The following is a 27,536-nucleotide window of genomic DNA, read 5'->3' on the forward strand; positions in this document are numbered from 1 at the left end:
TGAAATATGATGTGAAATTATGGATGATTTAAATTTTGTCCTTTATCTTTTTTTGAATTTTCTAATTTTTCCATAATGGGAAAACAACCATTTTTATAAGAAAAAAAAATATTTAAGAGTGTGTGAGGGTGCAGGTAGGAACAGTAAAAGGGAATCAACTTGCACTTTTCAGCCCACAGAGGTGGTTTTCCAGGTACCACCGTACTTGAATTTTTTCTCTATGAACCGAATTCTTAGTTTTGGTTTAGTGGAGGATTGTGAAGAATAGCAAAAAGAGTCTGAGGTCACAGAATAAAACTAAAGGCAAACCAGAAGACTAATGGGAATTCTGCAAAGTTTTTCAGTCATATCTTACACTTCTTTTTAGGGAAACATTTTTTTAGTGGCTTATACCTGTGCATATTTACAAGGGCTCAAACTGTCACTCTCTTCTCAGATAGCTTTTCTACTGGTGACTCAAAAGGCCCATACCGAAATCAAAAAGCAAGGCAGCACAAATCTCAGCTAAATTAACTTCAAGTCTTACTTAAGGTAAGGGAACTACTTCTCCAAAATCATAAGAGACAAAATGAATGCTCTAGCTTTAAAGAAGATCCCCACTCCCCTTTACTCCTTCTTTGCCTGTTTTAAAGGAGATAATAATGCCTGATTCAAAGCACCAGTACAACCAAAATTGCCTATTTTGTGCTAAAAGGTGAAGGTTTGGTGTGACAGAGAACAACCAATGAATGGGCAAGGCAGGAAAATGGTGAGTTGTGAGAGGTGGTGTGACTTGCTGGTAAAGGAACGGGGAGGAGCTTTGGGAAGTAGCCTGAACACACAAATCCCTCATCAGCCCAGTTATAAAAAGTTTGGTCATCTCTGCACTATCGCCTTTCACTTTCCTAAAAGTAAGCTTCTAAGAGGAGAGACAGAGAGAGAAAGAGAGAGAAACAGACCAACATTCACACACACAATACAACTTGAAAACAGACCTGAGTTTAAGTGAGGCTGTAAAATATAAATTTCATAAAATGACTTTAATTAAAAATATAAACTCCTATTTTAATTTCCCCATTCATTCAAAATATTCAAAGCTTCTGCATCACTAAATAGCTTCAGGAGAGACTTATGTAGATTCCTCCATTATATCAATTTCTTTTATATTTCTTAATTTTAAAATTACTGGGTTGCTTTTTGTTTGTTGTTTCTTTTTAAATGAAAACCACTCACTGAAAGAGATCAGACTAATTTAACAACATAAGAGCCAGAAGCAGAAGTCCTTTTTGAGGGAAAAGACTGGATTAGACTAAAATTAAAACATGATATCACCACGCTTACAATTTTAAGATATAAGTAGCTATGACTTACTTTTAGTTATTTTGAGTGATTTAAACTCTCCCAAGAGACTTTTGACCATTACAACTGACCCACGAAAACTGCTCCCAGCTAAAAGCAGACATACCATATGACTCATCAGACTCAGATATTGTGTTTAACACACAGATTACTTGACTTCTGCAATTGTGAGAAAATCCAGGAGGTATCCACCTCAGTAAGACACCAGAGAACAGAAAACTTTAAGGCAGAAAAAAATATTTTTAGCGCTAGTGACCTTTATAATTAATACCCGAACAGCTTATTATCTAAGTATCAAACAGGGCCATACCACTTTATTGAACACAATTCTGGTGTATTTGGAAAACAAATATGGAGAAAAAATGCCTAAAATGGAATAAAAAGTAACTAATACAGTTTTTTGTCATCAGGGATAGCCTGCAATTCAAGTAAACGTTCTGGCAAACCCTTCCATAAATCACCTTATGAGCTCAATTCTGTTCAGCATTTTTCTAGACTCCACTAAAGGTCTCGGGTCACAAATTTAGTTCGCCACCAGGCAAGACTGTTAGAATCACAGAACTCGAAAACAGAAACTCTATTACCTAGTCCATCTCCCTCATTTTACAGACGTGAGGCCCACAGTCACTTGGCTATCTGGGGCAAAAGCCTGGGCTAGAACAGGCCACTCAACCTTTAGGGGGAGCCCCCAGTCCAGCTGGAGAGCCCACAGTGCAGTGGCAGCTCTAGGACACTGTGTGGCCCCTGCAGAGAAGCTGCCCTTCAGAACACTGACAGCTAGGTCAGTCCTGGACCACAGTGGTGCCTACCAGCTCTGTCATTGATGTCCATGTCTGACACTGACACTGCTTCTTATCTTAGGATTACGGGTCTGTGGATCAAATAACTGGTTTCTGCCTGCTTTTCAGATGACCGAAGAATGACATTTTTACCCCAAACTTCCTGGAAACCAAAGTATTGTGACTAAAGTCTTCTTAAAGGCTATTAGTACCGCAATTACAGAAGTTAGTCACCATTAAGCAATCTAGATTTAGCTCGGGACTCTACCTCTATCTATAATTATTTCCTTATAAAATTATGCCCCAAAGTGAGGTTCTCAAAATCATATATACTGTAACAGGGTCCTGTGTACTCCTTGTCTAAGACACATGGGCATGAGGGCAAACCTAATGTACAAATATTCAGGTCTCTGGAATTTGCCATAGGTATTCTATAACAGATGAAATAAGGTTTCTAAAATATAAAAATACATTTTTTTCCAAACTGGAAATATCTAATTTTCTATTTATGAAAGTAAAATATCTGTCATGTAAAAATGTGAAAATATCCAGAAGTATATAAACTGCCAAGTGAAAGTGACTTCACCATCCTACCACCCATAATATCCAGTTTTAACTGTTGGGTGACAGACTGGAGTTAGACTTCCTGGATGAAATTCTGGCTCTGCCACTTATGAACTGTAAGACCTCTCAGGGTGTCAGTGTCCTTATCTACAAAACAGAGATAATGACAGCATGTGAGAATTATTAACTAGTGTTGATTAAGTACTTTACAAAGTATAGGTATTGTTCTAAGCACTTAAAACATATTAACCAATTTTAATAAGGTAGTTGATTGATCCACTACTTTAAATGGTTAAAGCACTTAGAATAGTGCCTGAGCTTTAGTCGAGGGCTCATTAAGTGCTAACTGTTGTTATATCCGTCCAAAACTTTAATGCCCATATAAACACACACACATATAGTTTTAACATAAATGGGTTTATATAAACTGTTCTGTATCTTGCTTTTTCCCTTACTATCTTGCAGACATCCTTCAATGTTAATACCAACAGATCCACTTTATCCTTTGTAAGCAACACACAGTAATAGTATTTTCTAACATATAATGAATTGTTTTGTGCTAGACCCTGTACTTTGTGTATCATCTCACTTAATCCTCATAAGACCCCTAAAATGTGCGTGCCATTATTATTCCTATTAGAGAAGAGGGAGGTGAGACTTAGCTGGATTAAGTAATTTGCCCAATATCATACAGCTAAACATGGTGGAACCAAGATTTGAACCTGGGTTCCTCTGCAACTGAGGGACCGTGCACACTCCATTTTCTACAGTGCTGTACTTTGTAACTAATGTCCCCTAACAGAGGTTTGGATGGTTTCCATTGTGCGGGGGGGGCGGGGGGTGAGATTTTTAGCAATGTTGCCGTGAACATATTAGATCACAGGTTGTGCATTCTTTCTCCTATTTCCTTACTATATTCTTCCAGATGTGCAATTGCTGAGTCAAAAAAAATTCACATTTAAAATTCTGATACCCACTGCAAGACTGCTTTCCAGAGATACAGAACCAACTGATCCATCACAGTTACATGAGAGAGCCAACATCGGTCACTGCCCATCTGTTTAACCTCTGCCAGCCCGATAGGTTAAACAGGACATCTTAGTTTGGCTTATGCATTTCTTTGACTGTAATGAGTTAAGCATATTTTCATATACTTTAAATAATTATTTCTTCTTTTATAAGCTGCCTGATTTAAGTTCTTTGCCCAGCTTAAATCATACCATAATGCCAATATTTAAATAATTTCAATTTATACAATTTAAGAGAAAAATCAGAGCATGCTTTAGTTCATGCGGGAACTATAGTTATTACATTAGCAGCAGGGCACTTTCCTGTGAATCAATAGGATCAAATCAAAACTACTGTCACAAAATGCAAAGGTTGAGAATATATGTAGACTATGACTTTCCAAACTAAGTACAATTTTCTGTGATACAGATGTGACATTAAGCCCCTGTTGCTTAGACCCTATTCATTTGGACTAGCATATATAAATTTTTTTAATAATGCCAATTTATTCTTTAGCAGAAAACTTCCCAGCTTAGACCACAAATTTCCGGAAAGCAACTAATCAATGTCCTTATCGTTACCATGATCATCACTGCCATCGCCACAGCCATCGTGATGGGCCAGAGAGTACTGGGTGCCTCATCTCACTTAATCTGCCCAATGGCCATGTGAGGTACTATTTCCGCATTTTCCAAATGAGAAACTGAGGCTCAGAGAGGTTAAGCCACTTGCCAGAGGCCTCTTAACTAGAAAGTAGCAGAGCTGGGATTTCAACCCTGTATGACTCCAGACCCTGTTCTATTGTTCCAGTAAGGTGCCTACCCTTTATTACCAGACTCAAGCAGTTAAAGCTAAAGCCAAAAATAAATCTATAACTTCCAAAAAGCAACTCCAGAGAATGACTGGTCTTTTCTTACATGATCACCTTACTTATTCTTGACAAATCTTAAGTTGCTGTATAATTCTTAGTTTTAAAGAAACTTAAAAGGATGGACTTGCCCATCCTACCAGAAACAAGGCTGTGCTAACCTTCTTCCCACTCAACCTGCCTTCTCACCCAAACAGCTCTATAAGCTGTTTAACAGAGATTTATAATCTTTGTGGTCCTCATTTACTTGTCTAAATAGGGGAAAAGTATCAGAATGCTTTGCTGTATGAAAGGGAGGATTAACCAACATTGAGAGGCAGCCAGAATCTTGGTGAAGATACCATCATTCGGGTTGAAGTCCAGGTTTAAGCTGTATCTAGATGGGTTTGCAGGAGCCCTGAAATAACCTCAGGGGACAGAAAGGTCTTCTGTGGTGACAAAGGAGTCCTTCTTATCTGCTTGGCAGCCTTACAGTCAGAGAGTTCTTACATCTAACCTAAATCTCTCCCACTGAAATTCAAACCTATTTCTTTTTCTCATATTCTCCATAAAAAGAAAGAACTTCACTGCAGCAATTAACTTGCTCACATTCTCACAGCAAATTTTAAAAAAAGGTAGCTGGAATCGGCACTGATTTTCTTTGATTCTCTTCATTGCATAATCAAAAGTTCTTAATTTTCAGTCCTTTTTGCTAAGGGAAGAATTGCTTGTCTCTCGCAAGAAAACTGTGAAATTGGTTTGAAAATAAAGTTGCTTTATTTATAAATCTTTATGACTAGTACCTAACCGAGAATTTCAAAAACAAAAGCCCTTCACAGCACTTTTACAGTCTTTACTAACAAAAATCAAACCATAGGTAACTTTTATCAAAGGCTTCTGTGTCAAGTACAGTGCTAAACGTTTAACATGTATGACGTTCTTTCATCTTCACAATAATTCCATGAAGTAGATGTTTCCCACGTTTAAAAATAAGGAAACTGAGGCTTAGTTAAGTCGCCATCCCAAAGACATACAACTAGTCAATGGAACCGGGTCTCCCTCATACCAGAGGCTAAGCTTATAACCCATTCGGCTGCATCGTCTCTCATCTGACCTTTATTTTTAAATGGGTAAAAGCCTCTGTTTATAGAGCACTTTGTTCCTAAAAGCACCAAGTTCTTTATAAGTACTTTTATTTTCCTCATCTCTTTCCAATACAAAATTTGTGCAATATAACAACCCCAAGGTTTGACAAAACTAAAGAGAGTCATACTTAAGAATGCAGCAAATATCTTAAAAAACTAAGAAAAAAATACGTGTGCCAAGCTTTAGGAGCCTGAGTTTCAGCAAGTGCAGAACTTTTGCACTAGATAACCATCCGGTAACAGTCCACTTTGAAATTCTACTCTGTTCCATCCATCTACTTATTTATTCATTCTCATACTTAAACTAAGCTATTTCCAGAGCTGTAAAATACATTTTGACATCTGGTTGGGTAAGCCTCTCCCCTTTTTGCTTTGTTTTCCCCCACCCCCAGATTTTTACACACTCTTTCATCTGAATGTTAGACTCTGCTTGTAAAGTTCAATTAAAAATATTGATTGGGTATCAGTTTTTTAAAAGAGGGAAAAAAGCATTGTTCAAGCAAATCCGGCCTCAGCCCCAGGATTAAAATTACCAATTTGACTTTGGTTCCTTTGCCAAGGTATTTCTGCCACCTGGGAGACAAATATCCAAACTGAAGGTTAAGGTTTTAAAATCCCTTTTAAAAAGCTGCATCCAAATTTACAGTGTCTGTTACTGATTAGAGAAAAAAATTAAATATTCAATAAACCTATCAGGTGGTGTTTGCAAGGCAGGCCTTCAGGATGCCTAAAGATAGAGAAATAGAAGCAAGCAGCTGATCAAATAATTGGCATCAAAAGCACCCATTATACAACAGACACTTTGCTAGCAGGAAGAGACCCAAATAGTAAGAGAGATGACACGAGCACTTAAAATCCCGTAATCTGTCGAAAGAAGCAAGACTAACCCACAAAAACAATCAATGCATATGACAAATATGCCTGCGTGGGCCCTTCTGATATAAGCAGGGCTTCAGAACAGGGAAAGATCAGTGTGGGCTGCAGTGCCCAATAAAGACTAATAAGTTGGGTACGCTCAGCTCTAGCTTACCCAAATGTGGTAACCAAAATTTAATGACAGCTATTTAGAAGCCCATGTGAAGAAAAACAGTGATGAGCTCAACTTGGTTTATAAATCATGACTGAGCCGAACTTCCAGCACCCTGATAAAAGGGCAGAGAGCCTATAAGCAAGCATCTCTCATTGTTCTTGCAGCAGCTACTCCAGATGACATGCAGAAACTGTGGCCGGAAAGGGATTAACACAATGGGAAATCCCCAAATACTTCGTGGCCTGAGGGCTATTCAATACCAGAACCTGATCCTACTCCCCTATACTCAACCTGAAAAGTCCCCGTTCCAGAGGACTTGCATCCACAAAAACTCCACCCAGTTTCCTGACATCATGGAAATTCACTAGTTCACTCAGAAGACCTAGTATGTGGGCTCATCTATTCGTGGAAAGAGGTAGCTCTTTCCAAAAGTACTGAGTCAGAAATTTTTACCAGCACTAGATTTGTTCAAAAAAAAAAAAAAAAAAGGAAAAAAGAATTTTTTGAGTTGAATAAACAGGATGAGCACTGTATCTCCTTCCAAGGAGCAAAAAAATAGTGCTAAACATAGCTGGGAAAACTGGCTGGGAGGAATTGGGGTGGAACTTCTCAAAACCTGAAATCATATGCAAACTCTACAGTTACTAATTTTAAAACATTAATAGATAATGCAAAGCAAGACGTCTCAGTGACTTCTTTACCAACCTGACATGTCAGTAAGCATTACTTAGGGAGGGTATTTGCTTTGAAAATGAGTAGAAAACTTACCTGTGAGTTAGTTTTAAGACAGTTTCACTAAAATGAGGAAGTTAAGACTATTTAATCTTCTGAGGTTCCTTCCCAATCCCATGACACTGTTTATACTTTTTAAAGGTAATTATTAGTACTTTAAGCAGAGAACCTAGCAGGCTGTGAAGAGCTTTCACACACAAGCCTCAGAACTCAATTTCTAATGAGATACACTGTAAATCATAAAACATCGCCTCATATCCTATAGCTTTTATTAAGTGAAACTGGGTTAATTTGGTGGGTTGTACATTTTTAGAAGTGAAATAAACACTCTATATAGTTCCATACATACTTCAGGAGTTGTGAAAATCAAGTGGGAGAGGTAAAATTGCTTTCTAAAGGGCAAAACATTACTCAACGTACGGTTATACACGCACTAGACAATAAAACTTCTACATCCAGGATAATGGTTATTTTTGGGGAGAGAAGGAAGGGGAGGACTGCAAAGGCATCTCAAACTCTATCTATAATGTTTTGCTACTTCAGTAAAATCCGAGACAAACAGAGCAAAAAGTTAAGATTTGTGCAGCAGGTACACGAATGTTCCTTACATTTTTCTCTATAACTTTATAATAATTCATAATAAAAAGTCAACTCTAAGTTTCTAATGTAATCTTGAGAAAATAAAAATGACAAAGATTCCAAGGACTTTTAAAAGGTTTCTTGCAGATAAACCTTTTTAAAGCTATTTAACCTTACACTGTATACAAATAGAGTAGCTTGTTTCCTACTAACAACTATCTATTTTCCTTATTAATATCGTCACCATTTCTTTTCTTCCTTACAACTCCATCTAACAGAGTCTACATACAAAAAGCACAACTCTCTCTAGGGCATGTGGACAAAGGAAGCTCAGGGAGATGGGCTCAGTGGAGGTGATAGTCCTGGAACAGCTGGGGAGGGGGAGGGGAGAGCACAGGGACAAAGACCACCACCCAGTGGGAGAGGCCGCAGATTTCTGGAGCCGTGTCTTCAGTGAGGCTGCATTATTTTGTCTGAAGTATCATGACTTCCCAGAACACCAGAGAGATCTATATTTAAAAGATTAAAAACATATTCCATACATACTAAAATATTCCCAGATGAAATAATGTAACATCATCAAGAATCCGCTGCAAAATAATATGGAAGGAATGGGTGTGGGTATAGATGAAATAAGACTTATCATGATTTGGTAACTGTGGAAGCTGGTGATGGTACATGGGAATATAGTACACTCTCCTGTGTACTTCAGTGTATATTAAAATTATCCCGCAATAAAGTTTTCAAAAAATATCCCCAAACTAAAATGAACTGTTTAACTATTATCACATTAAAAGCCTTGCCCCATTCCCATTTATTAGACCTATTCACGACAAGGAGATCAGCAGTCAGACCAGAGTTAATTCTGACGCTATCACTCCTCAGCTGTGTGCTCTGGCCTTAGATACTCAGTCTCTTTGGTTTTGAGTTGATCCATCTGAAAAAATGAAAAGGGCTGGATGAGATGATGTCTTAAGTTCCCTTTTAGCTATAACACGATTACTGGATTCATAAAACTGACTTAGTTACTGCATAATACAGTTAAGAACTGCACGTTATTAATAATATACTATGGTCACATAGGCGCATCTTTAATCCCTCACTTATTTATTTATTTGACAAACATTTAGGGAATGTGCACTATGTGCCTGGCAGTATCACATGTGGGTAGAATACAAAGTTAAATGATGCAGAATCTCTGCCTTCAAGATCCAGTCTAATGGTGGAAGACAGATGTATAAACAATACAATATAAGTATATGATAATAGCGGTGATGGAGGTGAAAATACTAGAAGGCCTTCCTAGCGTGAGAAAGCAAGGAACTGTAAATAATTTCATACGCAGGGCTTCCCCGGTGGCGCAGTGGCTGAGAATCCGCCTGCCAGTGCAGGGAACACGGGTTCGATCCCTGGTCCGGGAAGATCCCACATGCCGCGGAGCAACTAAGCTCCTGCGCCACAACTACTGAGCCTGTGCTCTAGAGCCCGTGAGCCACAACTACTGAGCCCACATGCTGCAACTACTGAAGCCCACGCGCCTAGAGCCCGTGCTCTGCAGCAAGAGAAGCCACCACAATGAGAAGCCCGCGCACTGCAATGAAGAGTAGCCCCCGCTTGCCGCAATTAGAGAAAGCCCGCGCGCAGCAACACAGACCCAACACAGCCAAAATAAATAAATAAAATAAGTAAATAAATTTTTTAAAAAAATTCATATGCAGAGGGAAAGAGAAAGTAAGTGGCAGAAGATGAGACTGGACAAGAAAGTAGGGACCGGATTGAGAAGAGCCCTGTACGTTATGCCAAAGAATTTGGACAGTATGTTGAAAAGCGATAAAGAAGGTATTTTAAAGATTTCTAAGCCAGAAATGATGTGGTCCAATTTACATTTTAGATGAATTGCTTGAACAGGAGTATAGATTTGGTGGTGATTGGTGGTGTTTGAGGAACAGAGGAGAGTAAAAATGAAGGAAGTTAAACCTAGTATTTAAGAGATAACTAAAATGGTCCAGCAGGATATGATGAGGCCTTGAATTGAGGTAGTATTACTGGAGATTACTGAGATACTGTTCTAGCAGCATCTTGAGGCTTGGAGTAGGGAATAGAAAGCATACTAAATTATATAAGGAGTTGTTAATGCACAGTAAAGGTAATCAGTTCCTTCTCCAAAGTAAAGGTAAGCAAAGATCTTAGAAATGCACATTTTAGGTACTCTGCTATATTTCTACCCCCGTTTTTCAAGATACCATAGTAACTACAGCATGAGACAACAGTATCTCTTCACCATCGGTGGGGGACCAGCTTCAAGCACAGTGCCACACATAGTAGGCGCTTAATAAATATGGGTTAGGTGTTGAACGTGACAAGTTTTAATAAGCTAATGAAACAGTGCCACGTGGTACAGGTGGTTAACTCCCTGCTCACTGGCCATATTAGCAATGATTTGATCAAGAGCACAAGTAAGGAAAGATGAAAATTCTTTTTCAGGTGATTTTTACGCCCCTCTGAAACCCTTCCCATAACCCCTCATCCCCTTCAGATTTTTAGACCATATCAGCAATAATCTTCACACAATGGAGTGGACAGCTAAGTTCTTGTTATTGGAGTTAGACTACACCCCACATGTAGACTATTATAGAAAACATTTTCTTCCTTATAAACTACCTTGTACCTTTTACCTGAGCCCCCAAAGGGGCACTTCTGAGAGAAGAATCAGAAGTGCTCAGTCAGTCCTAGGTGTTGCAAACCACATGGACTTCTGTTTCAACTTTTATAAAACAAAAGCAATATTTTTTCCCTCAAAAGCCATTATCTTTATTTGAATAAAGATAACAAGTAAAGCACAGGAAGGTAGGTCATCTAGACAATGTTTTGCTGTTAATAGCTATTAGTCTGAAATTAGAAAATTCTGCCCATCTGTTAAGTATTACTTTCTTATACTTTAAGATTTTCTCAGCAGTAAGCCTGTGGTACCAAACAATGAAACTTAGAAATCTGATCACTCTATTCCAAACTCATAACTTTATAAAATGTTAATATCACCCCAAATGTTATTGACAATAATAACAATATATAATTACTAATAATTAACTGAACATTAATTATGTGCCAGGTAATAAAGCTTAACACTTTATATACACTGTCTCATTCCATTTTGATCCTCACATTAACCCTAAGAAGTAGTATATGAAGTTACTGCCATTTTGCCGTAGGAAAAAATGGGGACCGGAGATGTGTATTATATCTGATTTTAAATAACCAAAACAAGCCTGTCAGACTCAGTAGCCCAGAACTCTTCACCACTCTGCAGTACTGTCTCTCCCAAACCATGTCAGGTAGGGGGGCAGGTAATATCCCTATTTAAGGATAAAAAACCTGAGGCTCAGGAAGTTGGCAAGACTTGTCGAAGGTCACACATTTAGAAATAGAGCCAGCGTTAGGCTCCTGGTTCAGGGCCTCTACCACTCTACCTTTAATACTGGATCTGTTCCATGAAAAAATCATAACCACTCCAGAGGAATCAGCAAAGTACAAAATCCCCACCCTGTTTAAAAAAAAGAAAATCAAACACAAATGGCTTTGTCAACATAGCATAAAGGTCATGAGGTTCTCAAAAAAAAAAAAAAAGTAAGATTTCTTTTTGATGCATCAAGGTCACTTTTAAGTCAGATCATAAAAGGAGCTAATTTAGAAAATAATGCTTTTCAGATTTCTAACTGTGCATTTATTTTTGCTTTCCCAATATTTATTTATGTGTTTCTTTTACAGTCCACATTCAATTGTCAAAGTTTTCAGTACTTATCAAGGACTTGGGAAAAGGTTAAAGAGCAATTTTCTGTCCCCAACCCACAGAGAAAACAATGTATACAATTAATGCTCATAGAACCTACGAGCAGGTGCAATATTTCTCCAATGCACTGGGCGTGGCGCGGGGCAGGGGGAGCGCAAGGACAGGGGGGTGAAAGAGGGCAGAGAGAAACACTGAAAACAAACCACACTTGGTGGGGTTCATTTCTTTTAAGTGACTTACATCTCATAAGGCATTTGGCTGTTGACAAGATGATCCCGCCCTTGAATACAAGGAAGTTGCGCCCAGTCTCACAAAGCACAGATTCAATCACCCCAAACAGAAGTCTGGACTTCCCTCCAAGACAAATATGGAATTCAATCTGTGTGATGCTTTGAACGCAGCTAATTAATTTGCAATCCTTCATTATGACCATACAAGGGAGGGAAAAGAGCTACCTTCCTAGTCCTTCCTTGAGGGGGAAGCAATAGAGGAAAAAGCATAATATTTAAATCCCACGGCAAAGTTTTAAAAGTTTTCCATTAAGATACACACCCTAGCTGAGTCATCAGCATAATACCCTACAGTGGCTCACCTCAGTACTAACTACCTTTCCTATACATGGTCCTTCCAACTCTGCTAATTGACTCAAAACAGAATGGGTAAGAAGCTATAACTTGTTTCATTCTTTTCAGTTAGTCATTTAACCCTATAATTTTTAGAGTAAATACACTGACCTTAATCCACTTAAGTACTTAATCTATAGCTAAATGAATAAAGAAACCGCAACTCAGTGAAAATTATATCTGAAAACAGCCAATAGCCAAAGCAGTAATAGCAACATAAAAAAACTGCCTCATGAACCAATGAGAATGTTTTAAATCCAAAACAAAGACTATGAGGGGGGGAATTCTCTTAACCTAAGGTTAATGAGCTGACCCTTTTCAAATATGTTTACTCCCAAATAGTGGTATAAGATTCCCGTACTAAATCTTTTAGGAGGGTTCCAACCAAGCTCTAAAATCAGTGGGAGACCTCTGTGGTATTTCTAAAGCCATTTTCCCACTTTTCCCTTTCCATATAGTTGAAAATGGCATATGGGGGACTGAATTAAAGGTTATGGATTTCCTGACATCTTTCACAGGCCATCGTCCACTCACATAGATCCAAAGTGTTCATAATGGAAGCCTGACACATCAGGCAACTCCAGCTCCAAGCTTTGCTCCTACCTTAAAAGTACTTGATCCCATCTACCACGCTGAAAATGTGTTTTCCACTCTTTCACCATCACATTAAAAAAACAATACAGAGTTTTAGGTAAATTCTTCTTTTAAAACTAAATGAAGTAATACTTTTTCAGATACCAAGTTGATAACTATCTTAGGAATCTACTTCTAAGACTGCAACTAGACTCCCTGGATTTGAATCCCTGATTCCACTCTTGCTAGCTTCGTGATGTTAGAGAAGTTAATTCACCTGTCTGAGCCTTGGTTTTCTCACTGATCAAAGAAATTCTTGCCAGTTACTACATGTAATGCCTTTAGGACAGTACCTAGCACATGGTAAGTAGTCTGTCTGAAGAAACTATCATTACCATTATCATTGCTATCTATCATCACTGTTGTTAACTTGACAATCTGTTAACATGTCCCTTTTACCATCCTTCCAGTATATGGAAGAATCTATCAAGAGATAATTAGATCTCTGAACTACTACTAAGCTAAAGAAAATAATACATTAACAGCTTGGTCAGCAAGTTACATATTCCAAAGAACTTAAGTCTGTGACTTAACACCATAAGGACTCAACGACTCAACTATAATAATAGTTTAGGATTCATTTGAATCTCTTATGGGCAACTGTTACAGACTTCAGGCAGGCCCTAAGTTATGAGTATTCAACTTTTGAAATCATGAAGCCAAAAATGTTTTGTCTTCAGAACAATCACAATACATTTGGAGAGACGGATGTACCTATAAGTAGGCTACAATATAGAGAATTAAACTACAGTAATTTGAACAGGAAATTAAATAGGTTAAATTTTCCTGGGGTTAGGAAAAAAACAGCAGCAGCAACAAAAAAATGGTACTGCAGATTGAAAAGTTATAGGTTATGAACTATAACATTTGCACCATGAATTTGCCATGGTGATAAATATGTAATTCAAGATTTTATATAAAACTTAATTTATACATATGAAAATACTATGGTAGAAAAAACACATTAGCATCACAGAATGAAAAATAAGCCACAAACTAGCATAAGATATTTGCAACACATAAAAACAAAGAACTAAATACAATGGTAATACAGTATTAATAGCTATTCTTATATAGCTCTTACTATGTAACAGGTACTGTTCTAAACAATATACGTGTATCTTAAATACATGAAGAATTCCTATGAATCAATAAGAAAAACACAAACAACAAAATTTTTAAATGAGCAAAAATCCCAAATAGGAATTTCACAGAAGAGAAAACACAAATGGCCCATACACATAATGAAAGATGCTCAACTACAATTCTAATCAGGGAAATGTAAATTAAAGCCCTGATGAGGTATCAGTTCATACCCTAGATTTGCAAACACTGAAAAGGCTGTCAGCATCTAGTCCTATTGAGGAAGTAGAACAATGAGAACTCTTATCCACTGCTGGTAAAGGTCTAAATTGGTATAACCTCTGTGGAGAAGAGTTGGATATTACTCAGTAAAAACGAACAGCCAATGACCAAGCAATCCCATTCCTAGGTATACACAGTAAAGATACTCCTGCACATGGGCAGTATACCTAACAACATTCACTGGACATTGTTACCACAGACAAAAAAAAGTACTAAACAAATGACCATCAACAGAAGTGGAATAAAAAAAAATAGTCTGGTATATTCATCTAACTGAAAACTACACAGCAGTGAAAATGAACAAAGGACCACTACATGGATAAACCTCAGACACATGAAGTTCAAAAAAAGGAAGTGAGTAATAGAAGAATATGCACTGTACGTTTCCATTTATATAAAGTTCAAAAGAAGCAAACCTAAAAAATAATATTGACTCAGTGGGATGTATTCCTAGGTGATGAAACTATAAGTAAAAGCAAGGAAGCGCTTACCATAAAATTAAAGACAGCAGTTACCACTAGGAGGAGGAAGGGCATATGGGGAGCTTCTGGGATACTGGTAAAGTTCTATTTCTTAAGCTCCCTGGAAGATACTTTGTTGTCTGTTTCATTATTTTTTCTTACTCTGTACAGATACATTTTATATTCTAATATGTGACACACTTCAAACATCTTAAAAAACAATTTAACATGTATTCATTCCTTTGTAGGCAAGTCTACATAATGAATCCATCATTGAAACAATGTATACACTGCAGAGTAGAAAAGTAACTTTTAAAATAAAGAAAACCTTAAAATCTGCAACAGAAACAAAATCCTGAAACTTTAAAATTGAACCAAACTAATTCACAAGCAGAAAAACAACACAGTAATGACCCAAAGCATCATTTGTCCAAGCATGTTCTACAAAACATTTTTTTCTTAGATGTCTGAGGGAAAATGGGTACCAGGAGTGAAATAAATTTGAGGACTAATGGGTTAAACAAGTAAATCTCCTAAGGAGGAAACAGAATTTCCCAAACTCCTTAACTCTGGAATCTTTTAACATGGTGAATTACATAGTGATTCTTTTAGGATTCATGTTTCCTAAAACACAAATTGGGGAACATTTTATGACACAGAGGCCATACTAGAAAGAGAGCAGGAGATACTCTGGTAAAAGGTACTCAGATATCTAAGTCTTCAGTAGCTGATCAGTCCAAGCCAAACCCTGGCAGTTGGGATCAAAACCCATAACCAAATACAATACTTTAGTCACTAAGGGAACAGTCATTTGAGGTGTTGCATGAATATGGAGACAGCTTTATGTGACTCCCTTGGGGGCAAAACATGATATAAGCAGAAGGTGCAACAGAAAAGATCTGCATGGTATATAAAGAAACATTACTACAGCTTTTAGGGTCATGGTAGACTAACAGACAGAGGGTCTTATATGGCTTAGGTAGAGTTCAATAGAAGCCTCCAGCACAAAAATCTGTTTCAAATCATATCTCTCAGTTAAAAGGTTTTTCCACTAGGCTTCTCCTAATACAATTAGAAATTCTCTAGTTTTCTACTAAAGTTTTCCCTAGGTACAAAGAATCTGTGAACTGGATCTGCCAATTCTTCCTAATGTGCTTTTATTACCATAGGAAAATAAGATGATAATGCTCTTCAAAAGAAAATATAAACTCTGCACATTTATTTTTAAAACTTCTTTATGATTAGACCACTAACATATACTTTTGCAAACACTTATTTCCCTTGGAAACTAACTTCTGTATTTTTAAGGAAAAAGTTGTCAGACACAATGTCTTTGTATCTCAAATATGTTAAAATATTATTTGAAGAGAATCAAGCATCTGTCTTTTCAGGGTAGCACAAAGATTCAAACTGGAAAATGTGGTCCTGCCACAGGTTTCTGTAAAGATGGCAGACGGGCTTCTTCAGAGGGCTTTTGACAGATGGCATCGTTACCTGACGATTTACTGCAACCCAGGCCCAATCTACAGCCTCACAAAATCAGAAATTTGTTTTTACCAGCATCAACAAGGTATCTCCTTCTCTTAGGAGCAAACAAAAATTAATCAAGCTTCAACAGGAATCAGAATACAAACTTATTAACATAGAATGACAAATATGACTGTGACAGAAGGAAGAATGCCTGTTTGTGGCCATACATGGCCAATTATTTCATTACAGCCAGATTGATACTGACAGCCAAATCACAATCAGAGGGTTCCTGAGTATGCATGGAATCAGAATTAAGGAAATAAGAGGAATTGAGTATTTAAGGGTCTTCTGTCATCCTGGCAATAATTGTTGTTTTTTTTATTGTTGAGGTTGTTCTGTTTTGCTTTTAATTAAGCAACTTCTATGTCCAAGCATTCTTCCAGGTCCTAGGGATACAGAGGTCTCTGCTTTCAGAGAGCTCATATTTAAGTAACAGCTGAAGAGTATATATTTCACCAAAGTTTACTGTAATATTATTAATAAGAGCAAAAAAAATATGGACGCAATCTAAATGTTCAACAATAAAGTTGCAATTAAATAATGATAAATCTAAATGATGAAAAAATGCAGTTTTTAAAGAATAATACTTTTACGCAGTAATTCATGACATGGAAAAATGATCATGGTGTGACATTACATGAAAAAAGCAAGCTATGAAAGCATATGTACAAGAAACCTGCACAAGCCTCTTAGATACCCTCATCCACCAGAGGACAGACAGCAGAAGCAAGAAGAACTACAATCCTGCAGCCTGTGGAACAAAAACCACATTCACAGAAAGACAGAAAAGATGAAAAGGCAGAGAGCTATGTATCAGATGAAGGAACAAGATAAAACCCCAGAAAAACAACTAAATGAAGTGGAGATAGGCAACCTTCCAGAAAAAGAATTCAGAATAATGATAGCAAAGATGACCCAGGACCTCGGAAAAACAATGGAGGCAAAGATCGAGAAGATGCAAGAAATGTTTAACAAAGACCTAGAAGAATTAAACAACAAACAAACAGAGATGAACAATACAATAACTGAAATGAAAACTACACTAGAAGGAATCAACAGAATAACTGAGGCAGAAGAACGGATAAGTGACCTGGAAGACAGAAGGTGGAATTCACTGCTGTGGAACAGAATAAAGAAAAAAGAATGAAAAGAAATGAAGACAGCCTAAGAGACTTCTGGGACAACATTAAACGCAACAACATTCGCATTATAGGGGTCCCAGAAGGAGAAGAGAGAGAGAAAGGACCCAAGAAAATACTTGAAGAGATTATAGTCGAAAACTTCCCTAACATGGGAAAAGAAATAGCCACCCAAGTCCAGGAAGCGCAGCGAGTCCCAGGCAGGATAAACCGAAGGAGAAACACGCCGAGACACATAGTAATCAAATTGGTAAAAATTAAAGACAAAGAAACATTATTGAATGCAGCAAGGGAAAAACGACAAATAACATACAAGGGAACTCCCATAAGGTTAACAGCTGATTTCTCAGCAGAAACTCTACAAGCCAGAAGGGAGTGGCATGATATACTTAAAGTGATGAAAGGGAAGAACCTACAACCAAGATTACTCTACCCGGCAAGGATCTCATTCAGATTCCATGGAGAAATCAAAAGCTTTACAGACAAGCAAAAGCTAAGAGAATTCAGCACCACCAAACCAGCTCTACAACAAATGCTAAAGGAACTTCTCTAAGTGGGAAACACAAGAGAAGAAAAGGACCTACAAAAACAAACCCAAAACAATTAAGAAAATGGTCATAGAAACATACATATCGATAATTACCTTAAACGTGAATGGATTAAATACTCCAACCAAAAGACACACGCTTGCTGAATGGATACAAAAACAAGACCCATATATATGCTGTCTACAAGAGACCCACTTCAGACCTACGGACACATACAGACTGAAAGTGAGGGGACGGAAAAAGATATTCCATGCAAATGGAAATCAAAAGAAAGCTGGAGTAGCAATACTCATATCAGATAAAATAGAGTTTAAAATAAAGAATGTTACAAGAGACAAGGAAGGACACTACATAATGATCAAGGGATCAATCCAAGAAGAAGATATAACAATTATAAATATATATGCACCCAACATAGGAGCACCTCAATACATAAGGCAACTGCTAACAGCTGTAAAAGAGGAAATCGACACTAACACAATAATAGTGGGCGACTTTAACACCTCACTTACACCAATGGACAAATCATCCAAAATGAAAATAAATAAGGAAACAGAAGCTTTAAATGACACAATAGACCAGATAGATTTAATTGATATTTATAGGGCATACCATCCAAAAACAGCACATTACACTTTCTTCTCAAGTGCACATGGAACATTCTCCAGGATAGGTTGCATCTTGGGTCACAAATCAAGGCTTGGTAAATTTCAGAAAACTGAAATCAGATCAAGCATCTCTTCTGACCACAACACTATGAGATTAGAAATGAATTACAGGGGAAAAATGTAAACAACACAAACACATGGAGGCTAAACACTACGTTACTAAATAACCAAGAGATCACTGAAGAAACCAAAGAGGAAATCAAAAAATACCTAGAGACAAATGACAATGAAAACACAATAATCCAAAACCTATGGGATGCAGCAAAAGCAGTTCTAAGAGGGAAGTTTATAGTTATACAAGTCTACCTCAAGAAACAAGAAAAATCTCAAATAAATAATCTAACCCTACACTTAAAGGAACTAGAGAAAGAAGAACAAACAAAACCCAAAGTTCGCAGAAGGAAGGAAATCATAAAGATCAGAGCAGAAATAAATGAAATAGAAACAAAGAAAACAATAGCAAAGATCAATAACACTAAAAGCTGGTTGTTTTAGTAGATAAACAAAATTGATAAACCATTAGCCAGAGTCATCAAGAAAAAGAGGGAGAGGACTCAAAGCAATAAAATTAGAAATGAAAAAGGAGAAGTTACAACAGACACCGCAGAAATACAAAGCATCCTAAGAGACTACTACAAGCAACTCTATGCCAATAAAATGGACAACCTGGAAGAAATGACGAATTCTTAGAAAGGTATAACCTTCCAAGACTGAACCACAAAGAAATAGAAAATATGAACACACCAATCACAAGTAATGAAATTGAAACTGTGACTAAAAATCTTCCAACAAACAAAAGCCCAGGACCAGATGGCTTCACAGGTGAATTCTATCAAACATTTAGAGAAGAGCTAACACCCATCCTTCTCAAACTCTTCCAAAAAACTGCAGAGGAAGGAACACTCCCAAATTCATTCTATGAGGCCACCATCACCCTGATACCAAAACCAGACAAAGATACTACAAAAAAAGAAAATTACAGACCAATATCACTGATGAATATAGATGCAAAAATCCTCAACAAAATATTAGCAAACAGAATCCAACAACACATTAAAAGGATCATACACCATGATCAAGTGCGATTTATCCCAGGGATGCAATGATTCTTCAATATACGCAAATCAATCAATGTCATACACCATATTAACAAATTGAAGAATAAAAACCATATGATCATCTCAATAGATGCAGAAAAACCTTTTGACAAACTTCAACACCCATTTATGATAAAAACTCTCCAGAAAGTGGGCATAGAGGAAACCTACCTCAACATAATAAAGGCCATATACGACAAACCCACAGCAAACATCATTCTCAATGGTGAAAAACTGAAAGCATTTCCTCTAAGATCAGGAACAAGACAAGGATGTCCACTCTCACCACTATTATTCAATATAGTTTTGGAAGTCCTAGCCTCGGCAATCAAAGAAGAAAAAGAAATAAAAGGAATACAAATTGGAAAAGAAGTAAAACTGTCACTGTTTGCAGATGACATGATACTATACATAGAGAATCCTAAAGATGCCACCAGAAAACTACTAGAGCTAATCAATGAATTTGATGAAGTTGCAGAATACAAAATTAATGCACAGAAATCTCTTGCATTCCTATACACTAATGATGAAAAATCTGATAGAGAAATTAAGGAAACATTCCCATTTACCATTGCAACAAAAAGAATAAAATACCTAGGAATAAACCTACGGGAAACAAAAGACCTGTATGCAGAAAACTATAAGACACTGATGAAAGAAATTAAAGATGATACCAACAGATGGAGAGATATACCATGTTCTTGGATTGGAAGAATCAGTATTGTGAAAATGACTATACTACCCAAAGCAATCTACAGATTCAATGCAATCCCTATCAAATTACCAATGGCATTTTTTACGGAACTAGAACAAAATAATCTTAAAATACGTATGGAGACACAAAAGACCCCGAATAGCCAAAGCAGTCTTGAGGGAAAAAAACGGAGCTGGAGGAATCAGATTCCCTGACTTCAGACTATACTACAAAGCTACAGTAATCGAAACAATATGGTACTGGCACAAAAACAGAAACATAGATCAATGGAACAAGGCAGAAAGCCCACAGATAAACCCGCGCACCTATGGTCAACTAATCTATGACAAAGGACGCAAGGATATACAATAGAGAAAAGACAGTCTCTTCAATAAGTGGTGCTGGGAAAACTGGACAGCTACATGTAAAAGAATGAAATTAGAACACTCTGTAATACCATACACAAAAATAAACTCAAAATGGATTAGAGACCTAAATGTAAGACCAGACACTATAAAACTCTTAGAGGAAAACACAGGAAGAACACTCTTCGACATAAATCACAGCAAGATCTTTTTTGATCCACCTCCTAGAGTAATGGAAATAAAAACAAAAATAAACAAATGGGACCTAATGAAACTTCAAAGCTTTTGCACAGCAAAGGAAACCATAAACAAGATGAAAAGACAACCCTCAGAATGGGAGAAAATATTTGCAAACAAATCAATGGACAAAGGATTAATCTCCAAAATATATAAACAGCTCATGCAGCTCGATATTAAAAAAACAAACAACCCAGTCCAAAAATGCGCAGAAGACCTAAATAGACATTTCTCCAAAGAAGACATACAGATGGCCAAGAAGCACATGAAAAGCTGCTCAACATCACTGATTATTAGAGTAATGCAAATCAAAACTACAATGAGGTATCACCTCATACCAGTTAGAATGGGCTTCATCAGAAAATCTACGAACAAAAAATGCTGGAGAGGGTGTGGAGAAAAGGGAACCCTCTTGCACTGTTGGTGGGAATGTAAACTGATACAGCCACTATGGGGAACAGTATGGAGGTTCCTTAAAAAACTAAAAATAGAATTACCATATGATCCAGCAATCCCACTACTGGGCATATACCCAGAGAAAACCACAATTCAAAAAGACACATGCACCCCAATGTTCATTGCAGCACTATTTACAATAGCCAGGTCATGGAAGCAACCTAAATGCCCACCGACAGACGAATGGATAAAGAAGATGTGGTACATATATACAATGGAATATTACTCAGCCATAAAAAGGAACGAAATTGAGTCATTTGTTGAGACGTGGATGGATCTAGAGACTGTCATACAGAGTGAAGTAAGTCAGAAAGAGAAAAACAAATATCGTACATTAACGCATATATGGGGAACCTAGAAAAATGGTACAGATGAACCGGTTTTCAGGGCAGAAATTGAGACACGGATGTAGAGAACAAACGTATGGACACCAAGGGGAAAAGCCGTGGGGGCGTGGTGGTGGTGGTGTGATGAATTGGGAGATTGGGGTTGACATGTATACACTGATGTGTATAAAACTGATGACTAATAACAACCTGCTGTATAAAAACAAAAACAAAAAAAACCCTGAGCCTAGGGGGTTAGGGGAGGGATGGAGTGGGAGCTTGGGGTTAGCAGATGTAGCTTTTATATATAGAATGGATAAACCACAAGGTCCTACTGTATAGCACAGGGAACTATATTCAGTATCCTATGATAAGCCATAATGGTAAAGAATATTAAAAAAAGAATGTATAAAAAAAATTTTTTTTAATTTAAAAAATAAAAAATAAAAAAAGTATATGTAGTGTATGATCATATGTACATATATGTATCACATGTACACATACATAGATGTATATATTTCCTATTCCTTTATATGCATAAGAAAAAGACCAGAAAGAAAGTCACCAAAGTACTGTTAATAATTATTATCTTTTTTTCCTTGATACCTTTTCAAATTTTCTAATTTCCTGAAATATCACTACATGCCTTTTATCACCAGAGGAAAAAAAATTACTTTTAAAGTAATTTCAATCAATACAAATACTAGAATCTCTTCAGATTTATCTGTAAGAAGCTATCCATGAATGCCAGTCCTTGCCTTTGTCTTTGAACTCTCAGGGAGAGGAGTCACCCTTCCCTATGCCTTTAAGCCATACTCTACAAGGATGAGCAATACACCTGAGTAAGACACCCTCTTAGCTCTTCATCCTACTGGCAGTCTCATATTTCTTGCTGTCATTTCAACTTAAACACCTTACAGATAACTCATATTTAATTATGTCTGAAAGTAAATACATAACTCTTCCCCCACAGCCCATCTTCTAACAACCCCATTTCTAGCCATGGCACTAACCTTTCTCCCAATCAGATAGCTTAGAAAGCAGCCTTAATTCATCTCTCCCTTTCCCATTTCAGGTTCATTAATAAAACCTGTCGAAATCTCGCTCCCATCCCACCTTACTCGTCATTCTTACTTCCATCACCATGCAGTCCAGGCCCTGACTGCACTCACTGTCAGTAACATGACTGTACCAGTATTCAAGTGGGTCTTCCTGATGCCATTCTCTCCCTTTGCTAAATCACAGCTCCTTATACAGAATTTGGATGATGTCATTCCTAGGCTCAAAAACTTTTAAAGCCACCCCCTTTTTTCCATTCCAATCTAAACTTCTTTGCCTGGCTTTTATTAAACCCCATAACTTGGCTCCACCCTTACTACTTAACTTTATTTTCCATTATTTGCCAGTCTCATCCCTCATCAACCAACAGGCATGCCAAAATCAATCTTACCACCAAGCCCTGGAATATCTAAACATAAAAATGGCCCTCCCTTTCCCCGCTACTTATATTTAAGGAACCTAATGAATATTCCCTCTTCTACAAAGCTTTCCTTGATTTCTCCAACCTCATTTATGTTTCACTTTTCAGAACTTGTCTAGTATGTGGTATGTGTGTGTGTGTGTGTGTGTGTGTGTGTGTGTGTATAAGTTCTTCACCTATTCATCCACTGATGGACACTTAGGTCATATCCATATCTTGGCTAGTGTATATAATGCTGCTTGAACATGGAGGTGCAGATACCTTTTCCAGTTACTGTTTTTGTTTCCTTTGAATATATTCCCAGAAGTTACTATATAATTTTGACTCACTGATCAAGTGGACTTTAAGCTTAAAATGGAAGCAGCGGTAGAAAAAGTCCAGATATTACCGTAACTATGAAAGAAGCTGGTCATGCTCTTAAAAAAAAAAAATGACAATAATGAGTAGGGTCTAACAAATTATTTACTGCAGAAAAAGAAATGGGAAGGGTGTGAGCAACAATGTGGTCTTAGGTCCCTGCAAACCCATGTCCAGAAAACGGTATTAAATCAAGAAAGAAAACTGACATTTTAAAAACAAGTTAATATAATACCACTAAGCATCGCTGAGATTTGATGGTATGGGACTCTGAACTGGAATAGAGCGATGGTGGAAAAGTAGAAGCATAAAGAACTGCTGGTTTGCTCTTGCACTGTTGGAGGGAATGTAAACTGATACAGCCACTATGGAGAACAGTATGGAGGTTCCTTAAAAAACTAAAAATAGAACTACCATACGACCCAGCAATCCCACTACTGGGCATATACCCTGAGAAAACCATAATTCAAAAAGAGTCATGTACCACAATGTTCATTGCAGCTCTATTTACAATAGCCAGGACATGGAAGCAACCTAAGTGTCCATCGACAGATGAATGGATAAAGAAGATGTGGCACATATATACAATGGAATATTACTCAGCCATAAAAAGAAATGAAATTGAGTTATTTGTAGTGAGGTGGATGGACCTAGAGTCTGTCATACCGAGTGAAGTAAGTCAGAAAGAGAAAAACAAATACCATATGCTAACACATATATATGAAATCTTAAAAAAAAGAAAAAAGGTTATGAAGAACCTAGGGGCAGGACGGGAATAAAGATACAGACCTACTAGAGAATGGACGTGAGGACACGGGGAGGGGGAAGGGTAAGCTGGGACAAAGAGAGAGAGTGGCATGGACATATATACAGTACCAAATGTAAAATAGATAGCTAGTGGGAAGCAGCCACGTAGCACAGGGAGATCAGCTCAGTGCTTTGTGACCACCTAGAGGGGTGGGATAGGGAGGGTGGGAGGGAGGGAGACGCAAGAAGGAAGAGATATGGGGATATATGTATATGTATAGCTGATTCACTTTGTTATAAAGCAGAAACTAACACACCATTGTAAAGCAATTATACTCCAATAAAGATGTTAAAAGAAAAAAAAAGAACTGCTGGTTTGGAATATGTTAGAGACTGAAGCTGACATAGAGATAAACTGAGCTGTAATGGGGACTTCAACATTTGGGATATCTGCTAGAATTCTCCCACAGCTAAAAATCAAGGCATCTGATAAATGCCTCGCTTAGCCTTCCATCTCTCACATAGGGAAAGAAACAGTCTGGATATGAATGCAACCACTGGGAAGGAATTAGCCGATTAAATGGCAATGATTAATTGGGAAACCTCAGAGTAATTCTGAAGTTGGTTGCAATGGCTGGGGATGGGAATGTGGGACATAACTAGGGAACAAAAATTACAAAAAGTTCAGAGAAAAGTAAATCCTGCTTGAGACTATAAAAGGTAAGATGTGTCATATGTTTCAGCAAGTTCTCAAGAACAGAATTCTAGCTAAACTAGCCTTGATCAATTTTTTTTAACATCTTTATTGGAGTATAATTGCTTTACAATGTTGTGTTAGTTCCTGCTGTATAACAAAGTGAATCAGCTATATGTATACATATATCCCCATATCCCCTCCCTCTGGAGCCTCCCTCCCACTCGCCCTATCCCACCCCTCTAGGTGGTCACACAGCACAGACAAAGGTGGGTGATCACTAAAAATCAGCACGGATTCAGGAGGAACAAGTCTTGCCCAGTAACTTTATTTCTTTTCTTGGCAAATCTACAAGGCAAACAATCTATGTGACTCTCTGAAAGGTACTTAACAAGCTCCACTCTCCAATTCTTTTTAGGGGGGTAAGGGAGAAAGATGAAGAAAAATGGGGTGAGTAATAGATGTGTTGATAACTGATTAAGCAACAAAACCCAGAATTCTCATAAGAAAGTTCTGCAAGACTCACTGGGCTTAGACAGTTATATTACCAATGAATCAGATAAAGCTTTTGATGACATCCTTATTAAAACATGAGGATGAATAGATCCTAGAGAATAATCAAAAGTGGGACAGCAGAGTCAGAATCTAAACTAATTTTTACAGAAGGTTAACTTTAACAAATGAAATTTAATAGAGAGAAGGTAAAAATTATATTTGGATTCAAAAGCAATCAAATGCTAAGTATAAATTGTGATAAACTGTTATATACATAAAGAACAACTAAAGTTTTTGTTGAATAAAGCTTGCCACAAATTAAAAGTGTGGAATGGCTGCCCCCAAAAGTTACATGATCTTAATCTTAGGCTGAGTTAATAGACATAGGTTAGGAAGAAGCAAGGTGAATGCCATACTCTTTGCTGTATTGTTGGGCTCATACCTGGAGAAGCTTTCAATAGTCGGCAATGCCCTATAGACAGTATGAAGGGACAAAGTAAAATGTTCTCATAATTTGAAAATTAAGTCACCCTCTGGGACTAATAACAGCATGAAACAAATGAATTAGATAGTAATTCCAAGAAAATGTGTAATTGAAAATATCTGAGAACATCCCAATGCAATCAAAAGTGAGCAGGGTGTACTTTCTGGGAGGCAGGATTAGAATGTGAATTAAGAAAGCTGAAACCTTGTCAATTGCTTTTCTTCTGGCTAAAGGAAAGACTGTGTTAATAGAAGAGTTACATTAATTAAGAGTTACATTAAGAGTTACATTAATCCAGGGGGGGAAAAGCAGGAGTTTAACAAGCAAGGTTTTGCCTGTATTCCCCTAACATTGTCTGAGGTGGAGATGGCTGACCATATCCAGAGCAGTGCTGGGCAGGTGCATCCTTATAAAAAAGAGGCTCCATCAGCTATTCTGGCTTAGTGACACTCCTCATGAGGATGACCCATTTTGATTAGAATGACCACTTCCTATGTAGATTGTTCTACTGAGGTGACAGTGCGCTGACCAAATGATGCAAGTTTCCATTCTACTCACGGTGATATTAACAAATTCATTAGTTGACATTTTTGTTTCTATGTCAGTCTCCTGGTCACTTGCTAAATGTAAGTAAATTCCACAATCCTGAGTATTTCTGGACACACACACACACAAACACACACGCACAAACACACAAATTCACATCTATGTACCTGGAAAAGTGAGATCTATATCTTAAATATGACAATATATATCCAGATACTACACACCTGTGAAGTTCTGCTTCTCTTTATGACAACTGTAATTTATCTAAAACTGAACCATACATTTTAAGAGAGAAAACTAGTGAAATATAACACATATGGAGGAGAGTGGCCAGGAAGGTAAAAAGTCTGGAATCCATGATATTTGAACAAATTAAATGAGCATGCTTAGCCTGAAACAGAGAAGACATAAGATAGCTGTCCTCAAACATCACTCTTACAGTGATACAAAATTATCTCTAATTCTGTGATGACAACCAGTTGAAAGCTGCATAAGGAAGAACTTTCCAATTTACACTGTTCCGTGCCTGGCACACAGAAAAAGCTCAGTAAGTTTTGGCACACGGTAAATGTTCACAATGTTAGCTATGATTGGGTTTTAAGATATAAAAAGTGTCATGACAGAGATATGCACAAGATGCTGTGGAAAAGCAAAGGAGGAGCACCTAACCCTGAACAAGAGGTGAGAGGTCAAGGCAGGCATGCCTGAAAGTGGAGATGCCTAAGCAGAGTACTAAAGAAAGCACAGGAGTTACCCAGAAGAGTATGGGAGAGGGCATTCCA

At 37.4% G+C, this 27,536-nt stretch overlaps 1 protein-coding gene across 3 annotated transcripts in view; it reads right to left on the minus strand.

The window, feature by feature from the left end:
• STK38L (serine/threonine kinase 38 like) overlaps positions 1-27,536 on the minus strand; it is a 79,534-nt gene that overhangs the window by 41,084 nt on the left and 10,914 nt on the right. The window lies entirely within an intron of this gene.

Source organism: Eubalaena glacialis, chromosome 11 (assembly GCF_028564815.1).
Source record: "Eubalaena glacialis isolate mEubGla1 chromosome 11, mEubGla1.1.hap2.+ XY, whole genome shotgun sequence".
NCBI lineage: Eukaryota > Metazoa > Chordata > Mammalia > Artiodactyla > Balaenidae > Eubalaena > Eubalaena glacialis.